This window comes from Patagioenas fasciata, chromosome 2 (assembly GCF_037038585.1).
Source record: "Patagioenas fasciata isolate bPatFas1 chromosome 2, bPatFas1.hap1, whole genome shotgun sequence".
NCBI classification, from domain to species: domain Eukaryota; kingdom Metazoa; phylum Chordata; class Aves; order Columbiformes; family Columbidae; genus Patagioenas; species Patagioenas fasciata.
In genome coordinates this window covers 96,899,922-96,918,850 of record NC_092521.1, presented here as the reverse complement: position 1 = coordinate 96,918,850, position 18,929 = coordinate 96,899,922, and the positions used below count along the sequence as shown (strand labels likewise).

The window sequence follows — 18,929 nt, the reverse complement described above, 5'->3', positions numbered from 1 at the left end:
GGGGAGAGAGTGAGGGGGAGGAGGGGGAGAGAGTGAGGGGGAGGGGGAGAGAGTGAGGGGGAGGGGGGGAGAGAATGAGGGGGGGGAGAGAGTGAGAGGGGGGGAGAGTGAGAGGGGGGAAGAGAGGGAGGGGGGAGAGAGGGAGGGGGGGAGAGAGGGAGGGAGGTGGGAGAGGGAGGGAGGGGGAGAGGGAGGGAGGGGGGTGAGAGAGAGAGGGGGGTGAGAGAGAGAGGGGGGTGAGAGAGGGAGGAGGGGAGAGAGAGGGAGGGAGGGACGGGGGAGAGAGGGAGGGAGGGGGGAGAGAGAGGGAGGGAGGGGGGAGAGAGAGGGAGGGAGGGGGGAGAGAGACAGAGGGAGGGAGGGGGGAGAGAGAGAAAGGGAGCGAGGGGGGAGAGAGAGAAAGGGAGCGAGGGGGGAGGGAGGGAGGGGGAGTGAGGAGGGATAGGATGGAGAGGGGGGGACAGAGCGGGGAGCGCGGGAGAGACAGGGGGGCAGAAGGGGTGAGAGACAGGGGATGGGGGGGAGGGGAGATGATAGAGGGAGCTACCATTTCAAGGGTTAACTAAACATATCATGGGTGCCTACTAAGAAACTACCACTTTAAGGCTTAGGCACACAAGAAGTGCTTAGTTTAGAGCTTTATGTAGACTTATGCTAAGAAAAACAGAACCCCCTCGAATGCCAAGATAAGAAGTTTTACTGCACCCAGCTGTAAACTTGAGGAGACGAGATAACAAAGATTTAGAGCAAAAGGGGGCGCCAGCCTGGTTTCAATCGACTTGGCAGCTTGGGTCCCAGTCAATTCAACATAATGAGCCAAAGGTAAAAAGTTCACTGTGACCAAGCTGAAGGAGCCTTCATTCAAAGACCCCTCCTCAAGACCACCAGATGGCACTGCGCAGGCGCAACAGGGAGCTGTCTAGGAGGAGACTTTGCAAATTATGACCTGGGACTCATTTTAATAAGAAGCGGGGAAAGGTTATGAATAAGTATAGGCGTTCCTGGGGTCACTATGAATACCTAACACCTTGCTGTATTTAAACACACCTCGTAGTGTTAGAAGGTGCGCATGAATGGTGGAACGATCCCCCTTGCGCCCGATATCAGATAAACACACCCGCTTTATAACCTTGCACGTTGTAAAGTTTTATGACTTTCTAGGTTGTAAAGTTGTTTCCACGTATCAATTTTGGCCACCACGAAGGCACAAGCTCTGCCCGGCTGTGCGGACCGCCTGAGAGAAACGGACCTCCCAGACGTGTCCCGAACCTTTTATTTCAGAGGGGCTCCGTTCCACTCCGGCTGGTCACCGCGGGGGCAGACGACGACTTTTTGAATTAAGCGGATAAGGTATGCTTCTGTTTTACTGTAACGTGGGCCTGCAACATGGGGGGCCAGCAACTGGCGACGGAAGCCTCCGCATGGCCAGATTCCCCATATTGCTGTAAATGGGCACCTACCTAAGGGGGCTACTGACTTGACTCCACCAGAAGGGGGTCAGCCGCTAGCCATCTTGGGGGTAGATCGAGTAACCCTGAGTGAGCCTTCTGTTGCGTCCCGGTCACGGGAGCCAGGATGGACCCGCTAATGACTGCATGGAAGTGGGAGAAGGGTAAACAGACTCTCCGCTCGTGGGTTCGAGTCCCCCCATGGCAACTGAAGCTTTATAACAGAACCAACCTAAGCCACCCAACCTCAAATCATCTAAACAACCTCAACCAAACCACCTACACCAACCTCAAACAAAATACTGAAAACAACCTCAATGAAAACAACTTCACATACCCCACCTAAAACAACCAAGGGGAAAACAACTTCAACCAAATATCACCTCCATCAAGCTACCTAAACCCACCAGCCTTCACCAACCCAGCCTCCCACAACCACCCTCAAAGAAGAACCTGCCTCAAACAAACCACCTCCAACCACCTCAACAACCTCAACCAAGCTACCAAAACCAAAAACCTCCCTCCACCAAAACAGCCCCTGCTTGGAAGGGCTCCAGCACGGCTGCAACATCCGCAGCTGCCACTCGGCACCTCTCCCTGCGGGCAACACAAGCGCCTGGCAGGGACCAAAGCGCTCCTCGTGCATCCCTGCCCAAGAAGCACGGCAGCAAAACAAGCTGCGGAAGGCAAAAAGTCTGCTCGTCATCGCTACGTGTCACGTAGCTCTGGAAAACATCCCACGGTACCACACCCGTCATCATCTTCTTCTCCTTCTTCTTCTTCTTTTGGGCATGGTCAGTCCCGCGCCTCATTCTCAAGGTTCTCCCTCTTACGAACCAGGGAAAGCTTGGCCTCTATTCCTGCTGCTGCTCTCTGCAGCTCTCAAAATCACTCTCTTTATGCCTCAGGAAAGGGTTTGTGTCCAGCTGGATTGAGTCCCTGGTCTTCCTTGCTGTGGGACCCAGCGGGCTTTTTATGTGGGGCAGAGAGGAGATGGCTACTAGGGTGGCCTCGAGGCTGCAGGGCTGGTTTCTGCCTGAGAGAAGAGAAACAGCAGGAGGTTTGTTCCGGGAAGCCGAGCGGCGGAGGAGGCCTCAGGGACACCCAGCAGCTGTGCCCAGTGAATGCACACCAAGGGCAGGGACAGCCTCCTGGGCCTCTTCAGCTCAGGGACTGATTCGGGGCCAGCACCCCAAAGGCTTCCTCCATAGGGTGCTGGGCGGATTGGGGGCGGGCGGGGCTGCACACGTGGGGCTCTGTCACCCCCACGTCACAATGCCAGCACCCGGCAACGCAGAGCTCACAATGCCCTGGGCAGGATCAAAGGGAGCAGCCGGGTCCCGCGTCCACTGCCAGAGCTGGCCCGGGGGCAGCCCCTACACATCCCGGAGGAAGCACTTGAGGAGCTGGTGGCATCACAGGGCAGGGGCTGAGGGAGGAAGAGCTTGCGTGAGGCTGCTGGAGGTTCTCCACTGTAAGACAATCTGCTGCCAGGGCCACCTTCAAACCTCAGCTCATGGATGGAAATCCTTTTCAGCTGGGTAGCAGTGGCAAGACGAAGGGAATTTCTTCTTGAGGAGCACTGCAGAGCTCTTCAAGGACGATATCAAGGATGAAAGCCAAAGCAGGAAAAGAGCTATCAAGTCCAAGGAAAGATACGGTAAACAGCACAAAACCATTCAGGACTTCTTCCCGAGCAGACAGCGTCACCATAAATGACAGCATAGCAGCACGTCACTTGCTGCATTGGGAAGGAATGGCACACGGACTGCCAGGGCCACCTTCCAAGCTTATCTGATGGCTGGAAATCCTTTTCAGCTGGATAGCAGTGGCAAGACCAAGGGAATTCCTTCGGGAGGAGCACTGCAGAGCTCACCATCTTCATCCCCTGTGGAGCCAGGCTCAGCAGCCGTAAGAACTAGGATGTAAAGGGGTTGCAAGGGGTTGCAGTGCTTTGGGACAACCACTGGTGTCCCACCAGGCACAGGAAGCATTCTAGTCCCCGCCAAGGTCCATCAGGTCAGGGGCATTTGAGCACTCTCGGGAGTCCCGGAGATGACTCCAGCTCAAGGGAGGACAGGACAGGACAGGACAGGACAGGACAGGATAGGATAGGATAGGGCTGGGGCAGGTCGTGGGAGGCGTGAGCAGCCTGTGGGACAAGGAGCCAGGTCTGGCTCACATGCTCAGGGAACAGCCGATCGCCAGCACTGGGGTCAGGAAGGAATTTTTTCCCCCGGGGCAGATTGGCACTGGTCCCCGGGGGTTTTTTGCCTTCCTCTGCAGCATTGAGCATGACCACTTTGCAGAGCTCCTCTGGGCCCTTTTGGCTCGGATCCTGCCTGCTGCTCAAGCACCAGGAAGATGGCCTCTGCAGCTGGGGGGAGGAAGGCTTTTTTTTTCCCCCAGGTGGGACGGCAAGCGTCTCCGGGGGTTTTTTGCCTTCCTCTGCAGCGCTGAGCACGGCCCCTTGCCACGGCTTCTTTGGGCCATTTGGGCTGGGTGCCTGCTGCTCCACGAGCTGGCCCTAAACTTAGCTAGAACAGCCTGCCCAAACCAGCATAGAACAGCTCACCTAAACCAACCTTAAAGAAGCTAAACCAATCTGCCTTAAAAAACTTCAATCAGCCACCAACAACCTAAATGGAACCTTAAACAATCTACAACAAATTACCTAAACCAAACAAAATAAACCAACCTAAACACCCTAAAACAAACCTATCTAAACCAAATGATCTAAAAAAATCCTACCTAAAACAATCTAAAACTACATAAACCGGCATTTCTCAACCAACTTTAAGCAACCTAGAACCAAACAAGCTAAACAAACTGAAACCAACCAATCTTAACCTAAAATAACCATTAAACAATCTCAAACAACTTAAAACCAATCTAATAAAGGATAAAACCACCTAAAGCGACCGATCTAAACCAACCTCAAAAATAGGAAACCAAATGACATAACCACACCAAAATGACCTAAAGCAAACAACCCAAAGCTAAATAGAACCACTGAAACCAGCCTACAACGACCAAGCTAAAAACCAATCTAGATCAACTCAACTTCAACAACAAAGCTAAAACACCCTAAAAAACCTCAACAACAAAAACCCAACCACCAGCCACCCTGCCCCAGGCAGTGTCTCACTTGGATGTGCCTGCAGTCGTGGAAGCCTGACTACCCCAGGTTCTCCTCCTAACGGACCCTGAGCTTGTTTGGAGGTCCTCAAGCACGGCGCAGCTACCGTATACCCTTGACCTAGCAACGGTTCGCCTCTAGCGGGGAACGTCGTCCTCTTTGAGCAAGGCGGGGAAACACGTGGAGCAGGGAAGGAGGAAGGGGACGTCTGCCGAGACAGCAGAAACAGCCCAATCGAGCCTGGTGATTAGTGGGGGGACACATGTCCCAGCGAGACTGCACTCACATCCAAAGCATCCAGACACAACCGAAAACCAACTAAACACAATGTACATCTAACCAAACCACCTAAAGCACCCTCAACAACCAATCTAAGCCACCCCAGCCTGAAGGAACCCATCTTCAAAACATGCGCCGTGCATAACACTGCCCTAAACAACCTACCAGGAAATAACTAAACCAACCTAAACCAAACAACCTGAACCAACCTTAACAGAAACCCTTCAAGCGACCTAAACAATGTAAACCAAACCTGCCTAAACCAACCTACCTAAAAACACAGACACTCACCAACCCACCTAAACTGCTTACTGAAAAGAAACAACCTCAAATAACCAACCAACCAACCAACCCACCCCCAACTTAAAATCATCTAAACAAACCTCAACCAAACTACAGAAAACAGCCTCAATGAAAACAGCTTCAGATAGGCCACCTACAACAACCGACGGAAGACAACTTCAACCAAAAATCACCTGCATCAAGCAACCTGAACCCACCAGCCTTCAACAACCAGCCTCTCACAGCCACCCTCAAAGAACCTGCCTCAAACCAACCTCAAACGACCGCAACAAACTGAACCAAGCTACTAAAACCAGAAACCTAAACCAAACTAACACAACCAGTGCTAAAGAATCCTCAGAAAACAGCACCAACCAAAGAACCCAGCAAAACCGAGAAAAAGAAACCTCCTCAGCTAAACCACACAGAGCAGCGCTAAGAAAATCACATCAAACAACCTGAACCCACCCACCTAAACTAACCAACCCAAACCAAGCTAAACCATCAAACCGGAAACAAGCAGCTAAGACCGCCAACCTAAACCAAACTTAACAAACCTTAACCTAAAACAACCAGCCTTCAGTGACCTACGAACACACAACCTACCAACAACGTCATACAGCGTCAAACAACCACCTTCGAACAACCAGTCTCAAAAAGCCTACCAAAACCAACTCATAGAAACTGACCTACACCAACCAAACGAAACAAACTTAAAAAACCCCAACAAAACCAGAACAACAGCAACAAGAGAAACAACACCACCACCACCAAAACAAAAAAAACCAAACAAGGTAGAAAGAAACAGGCAAAACCCAAACAAGTTACAGACAAAGAAGGCAGATGTAGGGAACAGGATGCAGAGATGTTGCATGGGGACCCAGTGCTTTGGAGCAGCCACTGGTGTCCTGTCAGGAACAGGAAGGATTCGCAGCTGCCACTCGGCAGCTCTCCCTGCGGGCAACACCAGCGCCTGGCAGGGACCAGAGCGCTTCTCGTGCATCCCTGCCCAAGAAGCACAGCAGCAAAACAAGCTGTGGAAGGCAAAACACCTGCTTGTCATCGCTACATGTGATGCTTTGGAAAAGATCCCACAGTACCACATACCTCTTCTTTTGTGCATGGTCAGTCCCGCGCCTCATTCTCAAGGTTCTCCCTCTTCAGGAAGCAGGGAAAGCTTGGCCTCTATTCCTGCTGCTGCTCTCTGCAGCTCTGGGACTTGCCTTTGCCAGCCTGCAAGGGCTGTTTGTTCAAGCTAAAGTGAAGAACGCATCAGCCTGCTCCTGGCTACACGTGGGCTTGCGTTAAGGATTGTGAGCACTGGCTCTGAAACAGAGTGAGAAACAGAAATGACATGAAATAACATCAAAGGAAGTACATTAAAAAGTAAAATAAAACCAAATAAAATAGAAACACTTGTATCCATTGCGTTTTGTGTCCTGGGAAGTGGTTTTTAGGGAAGAGTGAAGGAAGGGAGAGGGAAGGGGGAAGGGAAGGGAAAAGAAGGCGGAGGAGAAAAGAAAGCCCTGACAGAGCCCTGAGGGCTCCATACCTGAAAGAAATTGTGCTGTTTTCACCGAAAGCGAACTGATTTTCTTCATGCAGTTAGAAACCTTTCTTTTTCACAGCTCGCACGCTCATTATTTGGAATTAGTTTGAGAACAAGAGCTAACACCCCAGCACAGAACTAATGCTTGTAATTGCTCTGGTCTGAGAGCCAAGGACATTCTGACTGCTCTGCCCACAGATGGGACCTGCCGAGGAAGGGGGGCAGAGATGGGACAGAGCTTGACTGACATCCAGGCTGATCAAGAAGAGTATTTCATCCCATTAGCATCACGGTCATTATTGAAGGAGGGAGGGGATCTTTCTCACTCTCTCAGGCGTGCAGTGGAATCTTGATCAACTGGCCACATGGGTCAGGAAAGCTACCTGGCAAGCAAAAAGATCCATTGCACTCTTCTGCTCAGCACATCAAGATTTGCCCTCTGAGTCGCGGCAATTTCTTGAATATCACCAAGAATCAAAACAGGTTTCAAAGAGCAACATGGCATGACCAAATAATAAATGCTTCTCTTTAAGTCCACTCATTTGTTTAATCTTTGCCTAGACCTTCAGGAAATGGAAAACCAAACTCACTACGGAGAAGTTCAACACAACAACCCACGCCAAATCAAGGCTACCAGGTAGGAACCCGATGACAAGGATCAGTCACGCAACTGCTACCCTATGACAGGGCTGCCCCGAACAGATCACCCCCAAGGATTCAGTCCAAGGCAGAAACTACTCAGCTGGCAAACATTCCAAAAAAACAAGCACGTTTTGCTTACACACCTTACAGCAAGTTTTCCCTCAGGAAACACAAAATGAAACAGCAACAACAAGCAGAAATAATACTCACAAGCCTGTAACATCTTCGACGGGATTTTCCCGCACCGGCCGACACCGCCGGACCCGGCGGGCACAGCCGCTCCCCCCGCTCCAGCTGCCCGCCAAGCGGCGGCGCCGAGCGCGCCACCCACGCGTGCCCGCAAGCGGCCTCGTCCTCCCCGCCCGCCCGCTCGCCGGGCACAGGCCGGGCCCCAGCGCAGCCCCGCCCGGGCACCGGGAGAGCGCGGAAGCGTCGCGGCGCCGCTTACCGAGCGGCAGCAGCAGCTGAGAGGGGCTGCTGCTCGCCTTGGCCGCCATGCTGGACACAGACCCGAGCAATCGCTACCGCCTCCCGCAAAGACCGAGCCAGCAGCCCCGACGAGCGGATGGCAGAGCCGTCGCTCCTCGGCCCCGCCCCGTGTGCCGGTAAACGCGGGAACGAGCACTGTCTCTTCAAACACCTTTTGCATTCTTCATCCTACAGCACTAAAGAAATAGCAGAATCCCTTAGCACAGGATAATTGTGCAATACAAGTGCCAGGTTTGTCGTGCTGGTAAAAGATATTGTCAAAAGATGTGCGGCTGTCGGTCTTTCCTCAAGACAAAAGGCAAACGAGCTGGTTCCATCCGAGGCGAGGCAAACCAAATGCAAGCACTGACAGCAGTGCAGAGCAAAATGGCCCCGCGACGGGGCCCTCGTGGCCCTGCGGGCCGCCATGCCGGCCACCGCAGCGTTCGCTGGGGACGCCGCGAGCCTCTGTTGTGGCAGTTGGAGCACAGCCGTGCCAGCCGCGCCAGCGCTCGGAGAGAAGAGGCCGCAGCGAGCAGAAGACAGAAGAGGAGGCTCACGGACCCCCCGGCCCATGGCTCCGCCGCCCAAGAAACGGCGGCAGCCTGTCGCGAGCACCAGCACCGCCCACAGGCGAGAGGAGGAGCCGATGGAGGTTGACCCACCCCGGGAGGAGGAGGAGCAGCCCATGGACATCGACCCGCCTCGGGAGGAGGCGGAGCCGATGGACGTGGACCCGCCTCAGGCAGGGCTGCTGGGGCACAAGAGCAGCATGGGCGGGCAGCCCCCGGCGCCGTGGTGCCCGAAGCGCCGCAGGACGGCCGGGGGCTCTCCCAGAGCCCCCAAGCAGGCGCCTGGGCACAAGCGGCGCCGCCCCCGCAGCCGCCACTAGCCGCCTCCGGGGCATGGGACGGGATGGGATGGGCCGGGCCGGAGCAGCAGCCGCTCTGGAGCCGCAGGTGAGCCCGGCTTCCCAGCCCGCATCCCCGGCCCTCATGCCGGGGCATCTCCTCTGCCCTGGGGCCTGGGGAAGAGGCGAGGAGAGTCGCTGCCATCTTCTGGTCGGCAGCCCCAGAGCACCGGGAGGAGTCCTCAGGAGCCACCACAGGCGGCCAGGACACCCAAGGGCAGCGCTGGAGCTGGAGCTTGCCTTCAAGGGAAAAGGTTTGCACATTGCACAAATAAGTCAGACTTTTTCTCCTTCTCCCTGTAGACGTGTATACAGACTCTAGAGTTAATAGAAATGTGTAGATATAGAAAATAAAAACCACATATGTGCGTGCGTGCGTGTGTGTGTGTGTGCACAGAAGCCCACTGGAGACCGCCAGAGACCGTCGGGGACCGAAGGACGCCGCTGGAGGACATCGTCGGAGACCAAAGGACAGCGTGGGATCTGCACCTTGCCTTCAAAAGAGGAAAAGTTTGGAGACAAAACCTTACGAGGTATGCTTTGTATTCAGAGCCTGGTCTTTTGGAACCCTTCTCTTACTCCTCTGATTGGCTGAGATTCAAGGGTCTCGTTTACTTCTGTGTTCTCTGCTCCTCCTCTCCTTCCCCTCTTGCTGTTTTCCTCCGTCATCTCTGTTGTGTCCTCTTGTTACGTGCAGTAAGTTTCATCTCTGGCATTTTGTTTTCTCTGCCCAGGTTTGCTCAGGAATTCTTGACAGGACAGTTGGAAGCAGGATTTTCCAAAGTGTCCTTGCCCCCAAGGTCCGTCAGGTGAGAGGCCTTTGGGCACTCTCCCAAGTCCAGGAGATGGCTCCAGCGCAAGGTAGGACAGGCTAGGCTAGGATAGGATAGGCTAGGGCTTGGGCAGGTCCTGGGAGGCGTGAGCAGCCTGTGGGACAAGGAGCCAGGTCTGGCTCACATGCTCAGGGAACAGCCGATCGCCAGCACTGGGGTCAGGAAGGAATTTTTTCCCCCGGGGCAGATTGGCACTGGTCCCCGGGGGTTTTTTTGCCTTCCTCTGCAGCATTGAGCATGACCACTTTGCAGAGCTCCTCTGGGCCCTTTTGGCTCGGATCCTGCCTGCTGCTCAAGCACCAGGAAGATGGCCTCTCGTGCCCTGCAGCTGGGGGGAGGAAGGCTTTTTTTTTCCCCCAGGTGGGACAGCAAGCGTCTCCGGGGGTTTTTTGCCTTCCTCTGCAGCGCTGAGCACGGCCCCTTGCCACGGCTTCTTTGGGCCATTTGGGCTGGGTGCCTGCTGCTCCACGAGCTGGCCCTAAACTTAGCTAGAACAGCACACCCAAACCAGCATGGAACAACTCACCTAACCCAACCTACACCAACAGCAAGCAACTAACCGACCTTCAAGAACCTAAAATAAAATAAAAAGAAACACTTTGTATCCATTGTGTTTTTTGTCCTTGAAAGTGTTTTTTAGGGAAAAGAGGAGGGAGGGGGGAGTGAGAGGGAGGGAGGGAGGGAGGGGGGAGTGAGAGGGAGGGAGGGAGGGAGGGGGGAGTGAGAGGGAGGGAGGGAGGGAGGGGGGAGTGAGAGGGAGGGAGGGAGGGAGGGGGGAGTGAGAGGGAGGGAGGGAGGGAGGGGGGAGTGAGAGGGAGGGAGGGAGGGAGGGGGGAGTGAGAGGGAGGGAGGGAGGGAGGGGGGAGTGAGAGGGAGGGAGGGAGGGAGGGGGGAGTGAGAGGGAGGGAGGGGGGAGTGAGAGGGAGGGAGGGGGGAGTGAGAGGGAGGGAGGGAGGGGGGAGTGAGAGGGAGGGAGGGAGGGGGGAGTGAGAGGGAGGGAGGGAGGGAGGGAGGGGGGAGTGAGAGGGAGGGAGGGAGGGAGGGAGGGGGGAGTGAGAGGGAGGGAGGGAGGGGGGAGTGAGAGGGAGGGAGGGAGGGGGGAGTGGGAGGGAGGGAGGGAGGGGGGAGTGGGAGGGAGGGAGGGAGGGGGGAGCGGGAGGGAGGGAGGGAGGGGGGAGCGGGAGGGAGGGAGGGAGGGGGGAGCGGGAGGGAGGGAGGGAGGGGGGAGCGGGAGGGAGGGAGGGGGGAGCGGGAGGGAGGGAGGGGGGAGCGGGAGGGAGGGAGGGGGGAGCGGGAGGGAGGGAGGGGGGAGCGGGAGGGAGGGAGGGGGGAGCGGGAGGGAGGGAGGGAGGGGGGAGCGGGAGGGAGGGAGGGAGGGGGGAGCGGGAGGGAGGGAGGGAGGGGGGAGGGAGAGGGAGGGAGGGAGGGGGGAGGGAGAGGGAGGGAGGGGGGAGGGAGAGGGAGGGAGGGAGGGGGGAGGGAGAGGGAGGGAGGGGGGAGGGAGAGGGAGGGAGGGGGGAGGGAGAGGGAGGGAGGGGGGAGGGAGAGGGAGGGAGGGGGGAGAGGGAGGGAGGGAGGGGGGAGAGGGAGGGAGGGAGGGGGGAGTGGGAGGGAGGGAGGGGGGAGTGGGAGGGAGGGAGGGGGGAGTGGGAGGGAGGGAGGGAGGGGGGAGTGGGAGGGAGGGAGGGAGGGGGGAGTGGGAGGGAGGGAGGGAGGGAGGGGGGAGTGAGAGAGAGGGAGGGAGGGGGGAGTGAGAGAGAGGGAGGGAGGCAGGGGGGAGAGAGTGAGAGGGAGGGAGGGAGGCAGGGGGGAGAGAGTGAGAGGGAGGGAGGGAGGGGGGAGAGAGTGAGAGGGAGGGAGGGGGGGGAGAGAGTGAGAGGGAGGGAGGGGGGGGAGAGAGTGGGGGGGGGGGGAGAGAGTGAGAGGGAGGGAGGGGGGAGAGAGAGGGAGGGAGGGGGGAGAGAGAGGGAGGGAGGGGGGAGAGAGAGGGAGGGAGGGGGGAGAGAGAGGGAGGGAGGGGGGAGAGAGAGGGAGGGAGGGGGGAGAGAGACAGAGGGAGGGAGGGGAGGGAGGGAGGGGGGAGAGAGAGAAAGGGAGCGAGGGGGGAGAGAGAGAAAGGGAGCGAGGGGGGAGGGAGGGAGGGGGAGTGAGGAGGGATAGGATGGGGAGGGGGGGACAGAGCGGGGAGCGCGGGAGAGACAGGGGGGCAGAAGGGGTGAGAGACAGGGGATGGGGGGGAGGGGAGATGATAGAGGGAGCTACCATTTCAAGGGTTAACTAAACATATCATGGGTGCCTACTAAGAAACTACCACTTTAAGGCTTAGGCACACAAGAAGTGCTTAGTTTAGAGCTTTATGTAGACTTATGCTAAGAAAAACAGAACCCCCTCGAATGCCAAGATAAGAAGTTTTACTGCACCCAGCTGTAAACTTGAGGAGACGAGATAACAAAGATTTAGAGCAAAAGGGGGCGCCAGCCTGGTTTCAATCGACTTGGCAGCTTGGGTCCCAGTCAATTCAACATAATGAGCCAAAGGTAAAAAGTTCACTGTGACCAAGCTGAAGGAGCCTTCATTCAAAGACCCCTCCTCAAGACCACCAGATGGCACTGCGCAGGCGCAACAGGGAGCTGTCTAGGAGGAGACTTTGCAAATTATGACCTGGGACTCATTTTAATAAGAAGCGGGGAAAGGTTATGAATAAGTATAGGCGTTCCTGGGGTCACTATGAATACCTAACACCTTGCTGTATTTAAACACACCTCGTAGTGTTAGAAGGTGCGCATGAATGGTGGAACGATCCCCCTTGCGCCCGATATCAGATAAACACACCCGCTTTATAACCTTGCACGTTGTAAAGTTTTATGACTTTCTAGGTTGTAAAGTTGTTTCCACGTATCAATTTTGGCCACCACGAAGGCACAAGCTCTGCCCGGCTGTGCGGACCGCCTGAGAGAAACGGACCTCCCAGACGTGTCCCGAACCTTTTATTTCAGAGGGGCTCCGTTCCACTCCGGCTGGTCACCGCGGGGGCAGACGACGACTTTTTGAATTAAGCGGATAAGGTATGCTTCTGTTTTACTGTAACGTGGGCCTGCAACATGGGGGGCCAGCAACTGGCGACGGAAGCCTCCGCATGGCCAGATTCCCCATATTGCTGTAAATGGGCACCTACCTAAGGGGGCTACTGACTTGACTCCACCAGAAGGGGGTCAGCCGCTAGCCATCTTGGGGGTAGATCGAGTAACCCTGAGTGAGCCTTCTGTTGCGTCCCGGTCACGGGAGCCAGGATGGACCCGCTAATGACTGCATGGAAGTGGGAGAAGGGTAAACAGACTCTCCGCTCGTGGGTTCGAGTCCCCCCATGGCAACTGAAGCTTTATAACAGAACCAACCTAAGCCACCCAACCTCAAATCATCTAAACAACCTCAACCAAACCACCTACACCAACCTCAAACAAAATACTGAAAACAACCTCAATGAAAACAACTTCACATACCCCACCTAAAACAACCAAGGGGAAAACAACTTCAACCAAATATCACCTCCATCAAGCTACCTAAACCCACCAGCCTTCACCAACCCAGCCTCCCACAACCACCCTCAAAGAAGAACCTGCCTCAAACAAACCACCTCCAACCACCTCAACAACCTCAACCAAGCTACCAAAACCAAAAACCTCCCTCCACCAAAACAGCCCCTGCTTGGAAGGGCTCCAGCACGGCTGCAACATCCGCAGCTGCCACTCGGCACCTCTCCCTGCGGGCAACACAAGCGCCTGGCAGGGACCAAAGCGCTCCTCGTGCATCCCTGCCCAAGAAGCACGGCAGCAAAACAAGCTGCGGAAGGCAAAAAGTCTGCTCGTCATCGCTACGTGTCACGTAGCTCTGGAAAACATCCCACGGTACCACACCCGTCATCATCTTCTTCTCCTTCTTCTTCTTCTTTTGGGCATGGTCAGTCCCGCGCCTCATTCTCAAGGTTCTCCCTCTTACGAACCAGGGAAAGCTTGGCCTCTATTCCTGCTGCTGCTCTCTGCAGCTCTCAAAATCACTCTCTTTATGCCTCAGGAAAGGGTTTGTGTCCAGCTGGATTGAGTCCCTGGTCTTCCTTGCTGTGGGACCCAGCGGGCTTTTTATGTGGGGCAGAGAGGAGATGGCTACTAGGGTGGCCTCGAGGCTGCAGGGCTGGTTTCTGCCTGAGAGAAGAGAAACAGCAGGAGGTTTGTTCCGGGAAGCCGAGCGGCGGAGGAGGCCTCAGGGACACCCAGCAGCTGTGCCCAGTGAATGCACACCAAGGGCAGGGACAGCCTCCTGGGCCTCTTCAGCTCAGGGACTGATTCGGGGCCAGCACCCCAAAGGCTTCCTCCATAGGGTGCTGGGCGGATTGGGGGCGGGCGGGGCTGCACACGTGGGGCTCTGTCACCCCCACGTCACAATGCCAGCACCCGGCAACGCAGAGCTCACAATGCCCTGGGCAGGATCAAAGGGAGCAGCCGGGTCCCGCGTCCACTGCCAGAGCTGGCCCGGGGGCAGCCCCTACACATCCCGGAGGAAGCACTTGAGGAGCTGGTGGCATCACAGGGCAGGGGCTGAGGGAGGAAGAGCTTGCGTGAGGCTGCTGGAGGTTCTCCACTGTAAGACAATCTGCTGCCAGGGCCACCTTCAAACCTCAGCTCATGGATGGAAATCCTTTTCAGCTGGGTAGCAGTGGCAAGACGAAGGGAATTTCTTCTTGAGGAGCACTGCAGAGCTCTTCAAGGACGATATCAAGGATGAAAGCCAAAGCAGGAAAAGAGCTATCAAGTCCAAGGAAAGATACGGTAAACAGCACAAAACCATTCAGGACTTCTTCCCGAGCAGACAGCGTCACCATAAATGACAGCATAGCAGCACGTCACTTGCTGCATTGGGAAGGAATGGCACACGGACTGCCAGGGCCACCTTCCAAGCTTATCTGATGGCTGGAAATCCTTTTCAGCTGGATAGCAGTGGCAAGACCAAGGGAATTCCTTCGGGAGGAGCACTGCAGAGCTCACCATCTTCATCCCCTGTGGAGCCAGGCTCAGCAGCCGTAAGAACTAGGATGTAAAGGGGTTGCAAGGGGTTGCAGTGCTTTGGGACAACCACTGGTGTCCCACCAGGCACAGGAAGCATTCTAGTCCCCGCCAAGGTCCATCAGGTCAGGGGCATTTGAGCACTCTCGGGAGTCCCGGAGATGACTCCAGCTCAAGGGAGGACAGGACAGGACAGGACAGGACAGGACAGGATAGGATAGGATAGGGCTGGGGCAGGTCGTGGGAGGCGTGAGCAGCCTGTGGGACAAGGAGCCAGGTCTGGCTCACATGCTCAGGGAACAGCCGATCGCCAGCACTGGGGTCAGGAAGGAATTTTTTCCCCCGGGGCAGATTGGCACTGGTCCCCGGGGGTTTTTTGCCTTCCTCTGCAGCATTGAGCATGACCACTTTGCAGAGCTCCTCTGGGCCCTTTTGGCTCGGATCCTGCCTGCTGCTCAAGCACCAGGAAGATGGCCTCTCGTGCCCTGCAGCTGGGGGGAGGAAGGCTTTTTTTTTCCCCCAGGTGGGACGGCAAGCGTCTCCGGGGGTTTTTTGCCTTCCTCTGCAGCGCTGAGCACGGCCCCTTGCCACGGCTTCTTTGGGCCATTTGGGCTGGGTGCCTGCTGCTCCACGACCTGGCCCTAAACTTAGCTAGAACAGCCTGCCCAAACCAGCATAGAACAGCTCACCTAAACCAACCTTAAAGAAGCTAAACCAATCTGCCTTAAAAAACTTCCATCAGCCACCAACAACCTAAACGGAACCTTAAACAATCTACAACAAATTACCTAAACCAAACAAAATAAACCAACCTAAACACCCTAAAACAAACCTATCTAAACCAAATGATCTAAAAAAATCCTACCTAAAACAATCTAAAACTACATAAACCGGCATTTCTCAACCAACCTTAAGCAACCTAGAACCAAACAAGCTAAACAAACTGAAACCAACCAATCTTAACCTAAAATAACCATTAAACAATCTCAAACAACTTAAAACCAATCTAATAAAGGATAAAACCACCTAAAGCGACCGATCTAAACCAACCTCAAAAATAGGAAACCAAATGACATAACCACACCAAAATGACCTAAAGCAAACAACCCAAAGCTAAATAGAACCACTGAAACCAGCCTACGACGACCAAGCTAAAAACCAATCTAGATCAACTCAACTTCAACAACAAAGCTAAAACACCCTAAAAAACCTCAACAACAAAAACCCAACCACCAGCCACCCTGCCCCAGGCAGTGTCTCACTTGGATGTGCCTGCAGTCTTGGAAGCCTGACTACCCCAGGTTCTCCTCCTAACGGACCCTGAGCTTGTTTGGAGGTCCTCAAGCACGGCGCAGCTACCGTATACCCTTGACCTAGCAATGGTTCGCCTCTAGCGGGGAACGTCGTCCTCTTTGAGCAAGGCGGGGAAACACGTGGAGCAGGGAAGGAGGAAGGGGACGTCTGCCGAGACAGCAGAAACAGCCCAATCGAGCCTGGTGATTAGTGGGGGGACACATGTCCCAGCGAGACTGCACTCACATCCAAAGCATCCAGACACAACCGAAAACCAACTAAACACAATGTACATCTAACCAAACCACCTAAAGCACCCTCAACAACCAATCTAAGCCACCCCAGCCTGAAGGAACCCATCTTCAAAACATGCGCCGTGCATAACACTGCCCTAAACAACCTACCAGGAAATAACTAAACCAACCTAAACCAAACAACCTGAACCAACCTTAACAGAAACCCTTCAAGCGACCTAAACAATGTAAACCAAACCTGCCTAAACCAACCTACCTAAAAACACAGACACTCACCAACCCACCTAAACTGCTTACTGAAAAGAAACAACCTCAAATAACCAACCAACCAACCAACCCACCCCCAACTTAAAATCATCTAAACAAACCTCAACCAAACTACAGAAAACAGCCTCAATGAAAACAGCTTCAGATAGGCCACCTACAACAACCGACGGAAGACAACTTCAACCAAAAATCACCTGCATCAAGCAACCTGAACCCACCAGCCTTCAACAACCAGCCTCTCACAGCCACCCTCAAAGAACCTGCCTCAAACCAACCTCAAACGACCGCAACAAACTGAACCAAGCTACTAAAACCAGAAACCTAAACCAAACTAACACAACCAGTGCTAAAGAATCCTCAGAAAACAGCACCAACCAAAGAACCCAGCAAAACCGAGAAAAAGAAACCTCCTCAGCTAAACCACACAGAGCAGCGCTAAGAAAATCACATCAAACAACCTGAACCCACCCACCTAAACTAACCAACCCAAACCAAGCTAAACCATCAAACCGGAAACAAGCAGCTAAGACCGCCAACCTAAACCAAACTTAACAAACCTTAACCTAAAACAACCAGCCTTCAGTGACCTACGAACACACAACCTACCAACAACGTCATACAGCGTCAAACAACCACCTTCGAACAACCAGTCTCAAAAAGCCTACCAAAACCAACTCATAGAAACTGACCTACACCAACCAAACGAAACAAACTTAAAAAACCCCAACAAAACCAGAACAACAGCAACAAGAGAAACAACACCACCACCACCAAAACAAAAAAAAACAAACAAGGTAGAAAGAAACAGGCAAAACCCAAACAAGTTACAGACAAAGAAGGCAGATGTAGGGAACAGGATGCAGAGATGTTGCATGGGGACCCAGTGCTTTGGAGCAGCCACTGGTGTCCTGTCAGGAACAGGAAGGATTCGCAGCTGCCACTCGGCAGCTCTCCCTGCGGGCAACACCAGCGCCTGGCAGGGACCAGAGCGCTTCTCGTGCATCCCTGCCCAAGAAGCACAGCAGCAAAACAAGCTGTGGAAGGCAAAACACCTGCTTGTCATCGCTACATGTGATGCTTTGGAAAAGATCCCACAGTACCACATACCTCTTCTTTTGTGCATGGTCAGTCCCGCGCCTCATTCTCAAGGTTCTCCCTCTTCAGGAAGCAGGGAAAGCTTGGCCTCTATTCCTGCTGCTGCTCTCTGCAGCTCTGGGACTTGCCTTTGCCAGCCTGCAAGGGCTGTTTGTTCAAGCTAAAGTGAAGAACGCATCAGCCTGCTCCTGGCTACACGTGGGCTTGCGTTAAGGATTGTGAGCACTGGCTCTGAAACAGAGTGAGAAACAGAAATGACATGAAATAACATCAAAGGAAGTACATTAAAAAGTAAAATAAAACCAAATAAAATAGAAACACTTGTATCCATTGCGTTTTGTGTCCTGGGAATTGGTTTTTAGGGAAGAGTGAAGGAAGGGAGAGGGAAGGGGGAAGGGAAGGGAAAAGAAGGCGGAGGAGAAAAGAAAGCCCTGACAGAGCCCTGAGGGCTCCATACCTGAAAGAAATTGTGCTGTTTTCACCGAAAGCGAACTGATTTTCTTCATGCAGCTAGAAACCTTTCTTTTTCACAGCTCGCACGCTCATTATTTGGAATTAGTTTGAGAACAAGAGCTAACACCCCAGCACAGAACTAATGCTTGTAATTGCTCTGGTCTGAGAGCCAAGGACATTCTGACTGCTCTGCCCACAGATGGGACCTGCCGAGGAAGGGGGGCAGAGATGGGACAGAGCTTGACTGACATCCAGGCTGATCAAGAAGAGTATTTCATCCCATTAGCATCACGGTCATTATTGAAGGAGGGAGGGGATCTTTCTCACTCTCTCAGGCGTGCAGTGGAATCTTGATCAACTGGCCACATGGGTCAGGAAAGCTACCTGGCAAGCAAAAAGATCCATTGCACTCTTCTGCTCAGCACATCAAGATTTGCCCTCTGAGTCGCGGCAATTTCTTGAATATCACCAAGAATCAAAACAGGTTTCAAAGAGCAACATGGCATGACCAAATAATAAATGCTTCTCTTTAAGTCCACTCATTTGTTTAATCTTTGCCTAGACCTTCAGGAAATGGAAAACCAAACTCACTACGGAGAAGTTCAACACAACAACCCACGCCAAATCAAGGCTACCAGGTAGGAACCCGATGACAAGGATCAGTCACGCAACTGCTACCCTATGACAGGGCTGCCCCGAACAGATCACCCCCAAGGATTCAGTCCAAGGCAGAAACTACTCAGCTGGCAAACATTCCAAAAAAACAAGCACGTTTTGCTTACACACCTTACAGCAAGTTTTCCCTCAGGAAACACAAAATGAAACAGCAACAACAAGCAGAAATAATACTCACAAGCCTGTAACATCTTCGACGGGATTTTCCCGCACCGGCCGACACCGCCGGACCCGGCGGGCACAGCCGCTCCCCCCGCTCCAGCTGCCCGCCAAGCGGCGGCGCCG

The 18,929-nt window shown here is 54.2% G+C and overlaps 1 long non-coding RNA gene across 2 annotated transcripts in view; it reads right to left on the bottom strand.

Moving 5' to 3' along the window:
• Positions 1 to 426: 426 nt before the first annotated feature.
• The window catches only part of LOC139827217 (uncharacterized), a 29,607-nt gene continuing 11,104 nt past the window's right edge, over positions 427 to 18,929 (bottom strand). Inside the window, exons 2-4 of one of the 2 annotated variants that reach the window (XR_011737558.1) lie at positions 17,529 to 17,747; positions 6,256 to 6,474; positions 427 to 3,366 (exon numbers count right to left, since the gene is read on the bottom strand). This is a non-coding gene — a long non-coding RNA (uncharacterized lncRNA). Of the gene's footprint in view, positions 3,367 to 6,255; positions 6,475 to 11,684; positions 14,632 to 17,528; positions 17,748 to 18,929 lie in introns of those variants that run through there. The other variant, XR_011737559.1, reaches the window with a different exon arrangement.